At 35.5% G+C, this 9,560-nt stretch overlaps 1 pseudogene; it reads right to left on the reverse strand.

Annotated features, from left to right (window-relative positions):
• Positions 1–4,602: 4,602 nt before the first annotated feature.
• Positions 4,603–9,479, reverse strand: LOC111411308 (annotated as a pseudogene).
• Positions 9,480–9,560: the final 81 nt, after the last annotated feature.

Consider the following 9,560-nt stretch of genomic DNA (forward strand, 5'->3'; position numbering starts at 1 on the left):
TATCATAGAATGTTTTAAGAAACTTCACAAAAATTTGTGCTTCATCCCAATCAAATGGAGTGGGTGAACCACTTCTTTCATCGCCTCTTCTCTCTTCATCAAAGTACTTTGCGTAATTTGCATCACTTTCTAAAGCACCAAATGCTTTTCTAAATTTCATTACAGTGTCTAACATCAAGTATGTAGAATTTCATCTAGTAGTCACATCCAAACACAACAAAGCTCAAGAATCGATGTTAAGCTCTTTGCAACTCTCCCTGAACCTTTTCAATCATGCCGGGGAAGACCTAGTAAACCTCACAGCATTGCGAATTAACGAAATAGAACTACTAATTTCTTTTAGACCATCACAAACAATGAGATTGAGAATATGAGCACAATACCTCATATGAAGCATTTTTCCATCAAGAATTAGACCATGTTTAGTCTCCTAAAAACTCTCTTTCAATTTCGATATTACAACATTATTAGATGAGGCGTTATCGACAGTAACACAAAAAATCTTTTTAATTCCCCAATCATGAAGACAAGAAATTAACTCCTTAGCCACCATATTACCCTTATGACTGGGGACTTGAATGAAGCTTATAATATATTTTTCAAGGATCCAATCATCATCAACCCAATGAGCAGTCAAACATATGTAACTAATATTTTGGATGGATGTCCAACAATCAGTAGTTAAACAAACCCTATGTCTACTCAATTCTTTCTTCAGTGTCTTCTTTTCATCAAGGAACAATTGATATATATCTTTTGCCACTGTAACTCTTGAAGGAAATTCAAATGTTGGAAAAAAAATACTTTGTATATAATCGAAAACCTTAATCTTGCACATGTCTAAATGGTAACTCTGCCAATAAGAAATACTTAGCAATCATTTCTCTAGTCCCTTTTTCAGTGAACTTAACAACTTCTCCAAAACTAGTAATGCCTTCTAAAACATCATTTTTAGATTTAGTGTAATAATTCATAGTCTTTTGCTTTTTCTCTGGAACCCTATATGGATATTTCTTACATAAGCACTCAATATGGTTTCGCAATGTACTAGTCCCCGCATTTTTGTTGCCGTACTTATAAAGTTGCCCAAAGTAAATACACTCTGCATTTTCATCATGCAGTTTAAAATGATCCCAAATATTAGATCTTTTACCTCCCTTTTTTCCTTTAGTGGAATCTGGGTATTGATCAACTTCTATACTATCAACAGCTACATCTTTCTCAAGATAATTTTCTTCTTCAAAAAGGTCAACATGATCCATATTTGTGATTCTAACAATAGCATATTAAAATATAGATAGCATTAATATGTAAATCTAGTACTCGATTACAAAAAATAAAAAATTAAATTAAATATTGCAGTCATCCAATATTTTTGATTATACCAAAGTGTATTTGTTTCCTGTGCAGCGTAGTTTTCCCATTGACAGTTAAAAAAAACGAATACGAAATCCTGCAAAAGAAATGTACAATAATGAGTATTAGAAGATAGAAACATAATTATTGAATAAACGAGAAGAGTGACACAAAGCAAGAATTATTTCAAAAGTTTGCTGCAACACTTCATGATTTTGCAATGAAACTAATTATTCCTCAGTGCCAATCGATCTGTTTACGGTACTTCGGTCTCCTCAGCAAATAGACTATTATGCTCATTACAAAATACACTAGTTTAGAGGCACTAATTATGAATTCTAGGACATGAAATTTTGCCATTAGAGCTCCAAAAGATAGAAAAACAGCATATCATTGTCATGGGCCCCCATGAAATGAAAGTGAAGAACATGATGATTTTATAGATTAAGCCTTTCAAAGGAAGATTAAGCCTCCCAAAATGATTATTGTCAATTCCATTTCAACAATGCTTACGGAAACATCCAAATGAAGTGGGGAATAACAATTTTTCGTAAGGTTTCAAATTTATGAAACAGCTTCTGCATGTGAGAACTACTTGAAAATGTAGAATGATGAAAATTAATCAATGAAGGTCCAGGCAAAATTGCTTTCTTGGACATGTTATTACTGAATAGTCAATTCAATTTAAAATTCAATCGCACCAAACTGCCATGTGAAATAAGCATGATTATAATCAATCAAGAATTCTTTACTAATTTAATTTATATGAAAAATACCTTTAGTCGGTCGACGACACTTGAAGCTTCAGAGACGACGGTGAGAGAGTCAGAGACTTGAAAACTTGGAATTACGTTTTAGACTTTTTAGGGTTTTGTTATTGTGACTTGTGAGACATGAGTCATGTTTGGGTTTTTTCGTTCTTTTTTTTTTTTTAAGCGGTCGGGTCAGGTTGGGTTTATGACTTGATATGTTATTTACAGGTTTACAACCCACTTAAAGTCTTTAAATTTCAAAAAAATTTATTTTTTAATTTTTATATATTTTTTCGCCGGGTCCGATTTGATTTTAAATCAAACTTAAAATTCTCAAACCTAAACCAAACCGTTTTGACCAGTTCGGTTTGATTCAAAGCCATTTCGTTGACCGGGTCCGTGTGGCACCAAATCGACGATTTCTAAAATACGATTTCGATTCAATTTCTTAGTTTTGCGATTTTTGCTTACAACTCTACTAAGATCCATGCAAATTTTGTGCAACTATATTCTTAGTATGGAAATGTCAATACTCTTCCTTAAATTAGAGTATGAGAAAGGAAGCGGGGCAAGCACCTAGCTAGCCACTATCAAATAGAATATCAAAAGTATATTTCCGTTGGTTGAGAAGGATCCTAATAGAAGAAAGGGCCACTTCAAGACCAAAGAAATACTTGAGAGGGTTTAGATCCTTAGTTTTGAAGTGACTAGAAAGGACAATTTTGTAATGATCAATTTGTAAAGGGTTAGTTTGTGTGATCATAATGTCATCAACATAGACTAGAATCACAATAATGTCAGTGGGATTAACTAGTGTCAAAAGAGAATGATCCATTGAAAATTGTGTGAAACTTGCATCAAGTAACACAGTTGTTAGTTTGAAGAACCAGTTCCGGGAGGCTTGTTCGAGTCTATAGAGAGATTTTCGGAGGCGATAGACACGAGTCTCCCCCTTGGCACAATATCAAGGTGGAGGAGTCATGTAGACTTCCTTATCAAGGTCGCCATGACGAAAAGTATTGTGAACATCCATTTGATGAATTATCCATTGTTGAGAGGCAACAGCGGAAAGGAGACAATGGACAGTGGTCATCTTGGCAACGGGGGAAAATGTCTTGTGGTAGTTGAGCCCTTCAATCTGGGTATAGCCCTTGACCACTAATCGGGCCTTGTAGTGCTCAATTGAACCATCCGCCTTAAGTTTGGTCTTGAAGACCCATTTACATTCAATGGGTTTCTTACCTGAAAGAAGTGGCTCAAGTGTCCAAGTACAATTATCTTCAAGTGCTCGGAGCTTAGAATTCACAGCCTCATGCCAGTGGGAGTGTCTATTGGCATCAGTGAAGCAAGTAAGGTCAGCATAGGAATGGTGAGTAGTTGAAAAGCAAGAGTATGAAAGAAAAAAGGATAGGGGATGAGCAGTACCTAAGGACAATGCAGCAAATGAAGATGTAGTGGGCCAGTTGGAAGAGTCAGGCAGATGTAATCGCGCAAGTAAGATAAAGATGCAGTGGCCCCAATTTGGTCTTAACACTATGGGTATTTGAATAGCTTCAGTTAATCCTATCTTTCTTTGATGTGAATCAATACGATCTCTATAAGACTTTTCCTCAAAATGAAATCCAATGGGATCCTGAATTTCTCTCTCTCAATAGGAAACCAATCCAAACCATCATTCATTGGCCTTTTGTTATCCTCTTGAGCAAATAAGTACATACTTTTTCAGTCTTGCACAATTTTAAATAGTTTTATCCTAGATAAAGATGTAAATGGATACCACAGTGCATACAAGTAAGCTGATTTAGTGTGCGAATAAAACTAATTGGCTAGAATTAAACATCAGACAACAATTATTTGCCACCATTACAGAAAGTCCAGTCAATTGGTGTAAACATATTACAAACAATATATTTGGAAAACCCAGTTACCAGTTTCGCATCCCAGTTACCAGTTTCAAAATGTATTGCAATTCAGGACCTGAATAAGAAAACCCACTGCATATAGTTGTACAGGATTTCTTTCTCAAAATTGCCTTATCAAAATTTGCAAGATGAAAATAGCTTTTCTTTCTAAATTTTTATTTATTGCAACATATTTTTCACATAAAATATCTCATTAAATTAGTCAAAATCGATCATGACCTTGTTAAAGTCAAACCCACTTAATCAAAGTCAACCTAATCTTGCCAAACCCCAACTTAAACAAAGCACGATAGTCTCCAACCTAACATTCTTATAATTCAAGAGTGAACGCATAAAGAAATTTCTATTTGGTTCTGTATGCGCAAATATGCTGAACAAAGAACATCTAATACAATTCCTTACCTCACCCTAATATGAGAGGGAAGGTTGATTTGACTCGAATCCTCAACCTGATTTGTTATCCCATGCTGGTAATTCAGCCTTCACAAGTAAATTACTCATAAGATACAGCTTGTGGTTTGCATGAAAACTAACTGATAATTCATTTCAGTAATACTCTAAAACTGCCAGCTCATTTTAGAGGGAATGAAATAAGGAAAACAAGACCCTGAAAAACAGATCCAGTTTTAGCAGACATCATATTATAATTCCAGAAAAAACAGAATCTGCATGTAGTGAAATAAACCAGATATAATGTAGCAGTGACATGAAAATTTGCGCTCGAATACATAAACAGTTAGATATCCAAATTTGACTCAGCGAGTCGATGAATCTTGAAATGAGATGAAGCCCGTCCATATGGATCCAGCCAGGTTCTATTTATCACATCCTCTTCTGCACAGTTCAACTTTATTGAAACCAAGGCACTTGAAAAACTGGGTACACAGAGCCACCAAAACAAAATATACAACAGAAGCCTCCCTAACCATAAAAAGTTGTACAGTACACAAGCCCGTTATTGTAAGAGGCTAATAAAACATCATGAAGCACAATATGTAATCATTCCAACAGATTAGTAACTTTATTTTTTGGTTGAAACTTCTTTGTTTCAAGACAACTTCAACCTGATCGTCTTCAGTGCTATGTGAGGAAACGAAAAGTTTACTCGAAGTCATCAATCCAATCACCATATATCTTGTTAATTTAATCTGGACCCTTTCACTTCTTATGAGGTCTCTGCCCAGTCATCTGTGTCACATTGGACAACCTTTGTGATGGAACTCCAATATGATAACCATCAGATTGAGGAATAGAAGTGACAGATGGCACAACGGTTTCGGCAAAAGTGTTAGAAGGAACTACCGCTTGCCTAGAGTCGGGAGTAGAAAAATCTTTAGCTTCTGAGTGGACAACTCCACCACATTGATGCAGCTCTGTTAACAGAAAATTTAAAACTCTAGTTAAGTTGCAAATTGATATGACATAAGGACAATAACTGCAAGAAGAAACAAAAAGATGCAAAATCCTTGATTCTAAAAGTCCTTAAGGAGGTGTTTGTGCCCCATTATTTGTGAATAATGTATTATGAAATAGTGATTGATTTTAAAATAAGTGGTTAAAAAAAAGTTTATGATTTAAGTGCAATATTATTTTAACGAAGAATGTGTGGTTGAAAATGAGTATTTTAGAAAAAATAAAATGATAGAATGGTAGACAAACAAAGCCTAAATTTTCAAACATATTCGATTATTTTACTTTTAAGCCAAAAAAGTCACTTATTTTGAAAGGAACTCTTACCTCACCATAAAAAAAGTAACTTGGTACGTGTCAGTGAACTTTTTAAGCTTAAGCAACACATGCTTTTAATCTGCATTGACCTCCCCAAACAAAAATAGCCCAGACTGGAAAGCCTCTCTCGTGGTCTTTAACAATTTAATACTAGAGACTCAATCTGCTACGGCCCAAAACTTACATTGAGCAACTGTTAAAGCATATGCATATATAGTACATGCAAACCAAATTCTTTTTACATACAATTTACGCACCAAACAAGACTCCATGAGGAGATATTCAAAAGATAGAAGTAAAAGCAGCCTTCCTTGCTTCTCCTTCTGAGTTGAAAAATATGATCTTAATTCAGGAAACCTAGGGTTGATGTTTGTTCTGGGATGCATTTTCACAAAGATAAGTGCTTAACAAGCAAGCTACCACAGTTGTCTATATAGCATAACTCCCAGGCGAAATCAATCAATGCTCACAGATCTTTCACCAAATTACTACTTACCACAAAACCTTAAAATGTTTCTCAATGGCTCACCCATCTATCAAAATATTTCCCATCCACAATTGGTTAACAATCCGATTACAACTCTTGACGAAAAATCCCTTGTTGCTGACAGGAATCCTGGTTAGCACCCTCACAGTGTTAAATCTATCCACCTCTGACAAAACACACCAATTAACAACACGATTTTCCTTAGGCAAACACCAAAAATGCATCCCCTGATTCTCACAAAAGACGACTTTGAAAATGAAATATTGAAACTAATGCATTTGAAATCTTGTGATCTAAATCATGGCGGCATTTCATTCTGTTTATTTGATCTATTACACCAAGAAACTAACCAGAAAGTTGTATTACTCTAGAGATTCTAAGACTGGTCAAGTCTTTCTTCCTTCTAGATATACACTGGTGTAAATGATATGGGAACTGTAATATCTGGTAGTTGGTTCAAGAAATTATATTAGGCCTGTACGATGCTGAAGCTACTAAAACTAACAATCAGACCCTTTCTGATATATCAACACTGAAGGATCCTCATTCAAAAGATGCCTCCCAAAGGTATGAATTTCAATAGTGAAGCTGGGAAATTTGGAAACCACCGGGGTTGAATTGGTGTAATATCTGGTAGTTGGTTCAAGAAATTATATTAGGCCTGTATGATGCTGAAGCTACTAAAACTAACAATCAGACCCTTTCTGATATATCAACACTGAAGGATCCTCATTCAAAAGATGCCTCCCAAAGGTATGAATTTCAATAGTGAAGCTGGGAAATTTGGAAACCACTGGGGTTGAATTGGTTTAAATTTAGGGTTTTTAATTTGGGGGTTTTCATTTGCCAAGTTAAATCGTGTGCTGAGAAACTGGGGACGCATTTTTGGTGTTTGCCCAAGGAAAATCGTGTGTTTAACTAGTTTGGTGTTTGCCCAAGGAAAATCGTGTGTTTAACTAGTATGCTTTCTCTGAGGTGGATTTAACGCCATGAGGGTGCCAACTAGAATTTTAGTCATCCACGTAGGATTTTTAGTCCAGAGTTGTAACATTTTAAAGTTCAGAGAGTAAGTAGTAATTGGTGAAAGTTTAGTGAGTATTGATTGTTTACCCCATAACTCCCATCTCTACACAGGCTCAAAATGATTTACTAAATGCACGCGCAAAGGAAAAATACGCTTCTCTTTGTGGAGGTGCACATGTGTAAGGAGAACATTCAAGTATGCACTTGACAAAATTTGATATCTAGTACCAGACCGCACCACGAAGATAAAACAGACTGTTTCTTATCATGCCATATATTGGTCAAATCCCAAGGAAAATGCAAATATGTTGGATGGTAGAATTCATAAATAGAATCATTCTTATATGCTAAAATGTGGTGTGAGGATGACAATCGTGAGAAGAAAGGTACTGCTATGGTGGAGGAAAATGGAAAAAACAATAATGCCATTAAAGATATCTCATAAATTTTTACTAAAACCTCAGTACTAAGCTAAATGCATCAGGTTCTTCAACCTGGGTTGCTCAAAGACATCCAATGATAATTCATATACAACTAAAAGACACATTATATAAGTATCATTCATTCAACAGTCAGCACCCTTCTAATATGCCTTCTCAACACAACCACACTATGAATTCTAAAGACACGTCGGTTAAGGAAAATCACATACATAACATCAAGATAAAGGAAAACAGATTCCAAACTTATATTCGATTAGAATTGAAAATGGCAATCAAAATTATACCTACTGCTCCATGAGCAAAGTAACACTTGCTGCCAAAGGGACAATGCCCTGTTTGCTCCCAATTGTTACAAATCCTTGTTTTCCAATTTGAGGGCTTCAAGTTTGATCCACCACCACCACCATTGCTCCCATAACCACCACAGCCACCCCCTCCCAAGCTTATTGCCACACTTTCTCGGGCTCTCGACTGCTCATCATAAAGGAAAGTGCAATTCTCACAATAAGGACAGCCTTCCTCGTTATAGAATTTTTTGCAACGCCTCCCTTTATTAGACCTCTATGCCTCTTCACCACCTGATATAACTGGAATATGAAACTCTTCACTCGACTCGGATGAGGCTCCTCATTCTTCATCATTGGCAGCAACCAAATCTTGCCAATTAGGGGGTGGTTTTCTAAGTTCTTCAACACTATGAGCAAAATTACAGTGAGTGATATATGGACAATTGCCAACCCTGAATTTGCAACACAGTTTGGTTTTGTAAAACATTTTTCCAATAGCCTTTGACCAACTAGAACCCGTAATATCTGCTGATTGGGAATTTCTTGGTCTTTTGTGTATCCGATGGTCAAATTACAAAAGTAAATAGATCAACTTATTCTACTCATCGAGTAGATCGTTGTAGTATATTTGGAATCTCGAAACCAATTCCGGATGAATGAGAAATTGCGGTCCAAAGTTGGAAGAAATAAAATGTTGCAACCTTTCGAAATGATACAGAAGTGTTATAACTTTTCGAAATGATGCATGTTTTGACTCACACTACTTCATTTGCACCATTTATACATCTATAAATAGGATCATATGGATATAATTTTGGGTACACCAATTGTATTGAGCACTCATTCTCCTTTTGCAATTATCTCCTTTCTATTTTTATAGCATTTTCATGCATTTTCTTTGTAGAGGGGATATTCTATCAAAAGTTCGTCGATTTCTTGTAGTTTGAAGTGCTCTTACCACAAGTTGTGAATCCATTGTATCTTGGAAGACAAGTGTCATTCACCGTGAACACCGTAGCAGGATAATTTGTTTTAAGGAAAGAGATAACGTCTCGTCTTGGATTATTATCTATTTTCTACTCCTTTTTAATTCATGTTTTGCGTAATCTTTACCACATTTATATATATCGAAACTCTGTCCAAATTTTCATATAAATTGTGTTTTGATCATGCTCCTGGGGGTTAAAACTGGTCAAACAAATATATCAAAAATCAATCCTTACATAGCCTGTTTTTCTAAGTCGTCTCCAACAAATTTAAGACAAAATTTTCATGGGTCTTTTTGGTTGGTTGTGGACAAACCATTTCTTTGCTTGAATAGTGATCTGTGTACTGTTTCTCCACCAATATTATTATCATTTTGTTAGACTTCTATTTGTGTAATAGAAATGACTACCATTGAGATTTCGTCAAGTCAAAATGGTTTCAATAATGTGGTACTCCACATGGTCGTACCGTTGCATAATACTACTATCCCACATGGGGAAAAGTAGGAAAAATTTGTAGGAGTAGACTTCAAGAGGTGGCAACAAAAGATGTTTTATCTCACCACTCTTAATTTG

The sequence above is a fragment of the Olea europaea genome, chromosome 15 (assembly GCF_002742605.1).
Source record: "Olea europaea var. sylvestris chromosome 15, O_europaea_v1, whole genome shotgun sequence".
Lineage (NCBI taxonomy): Eukaryota > Viridiplantae > Streptophyta > Magnoliopsida > Lamiales > Oleaceae > Olea > Olea europaea.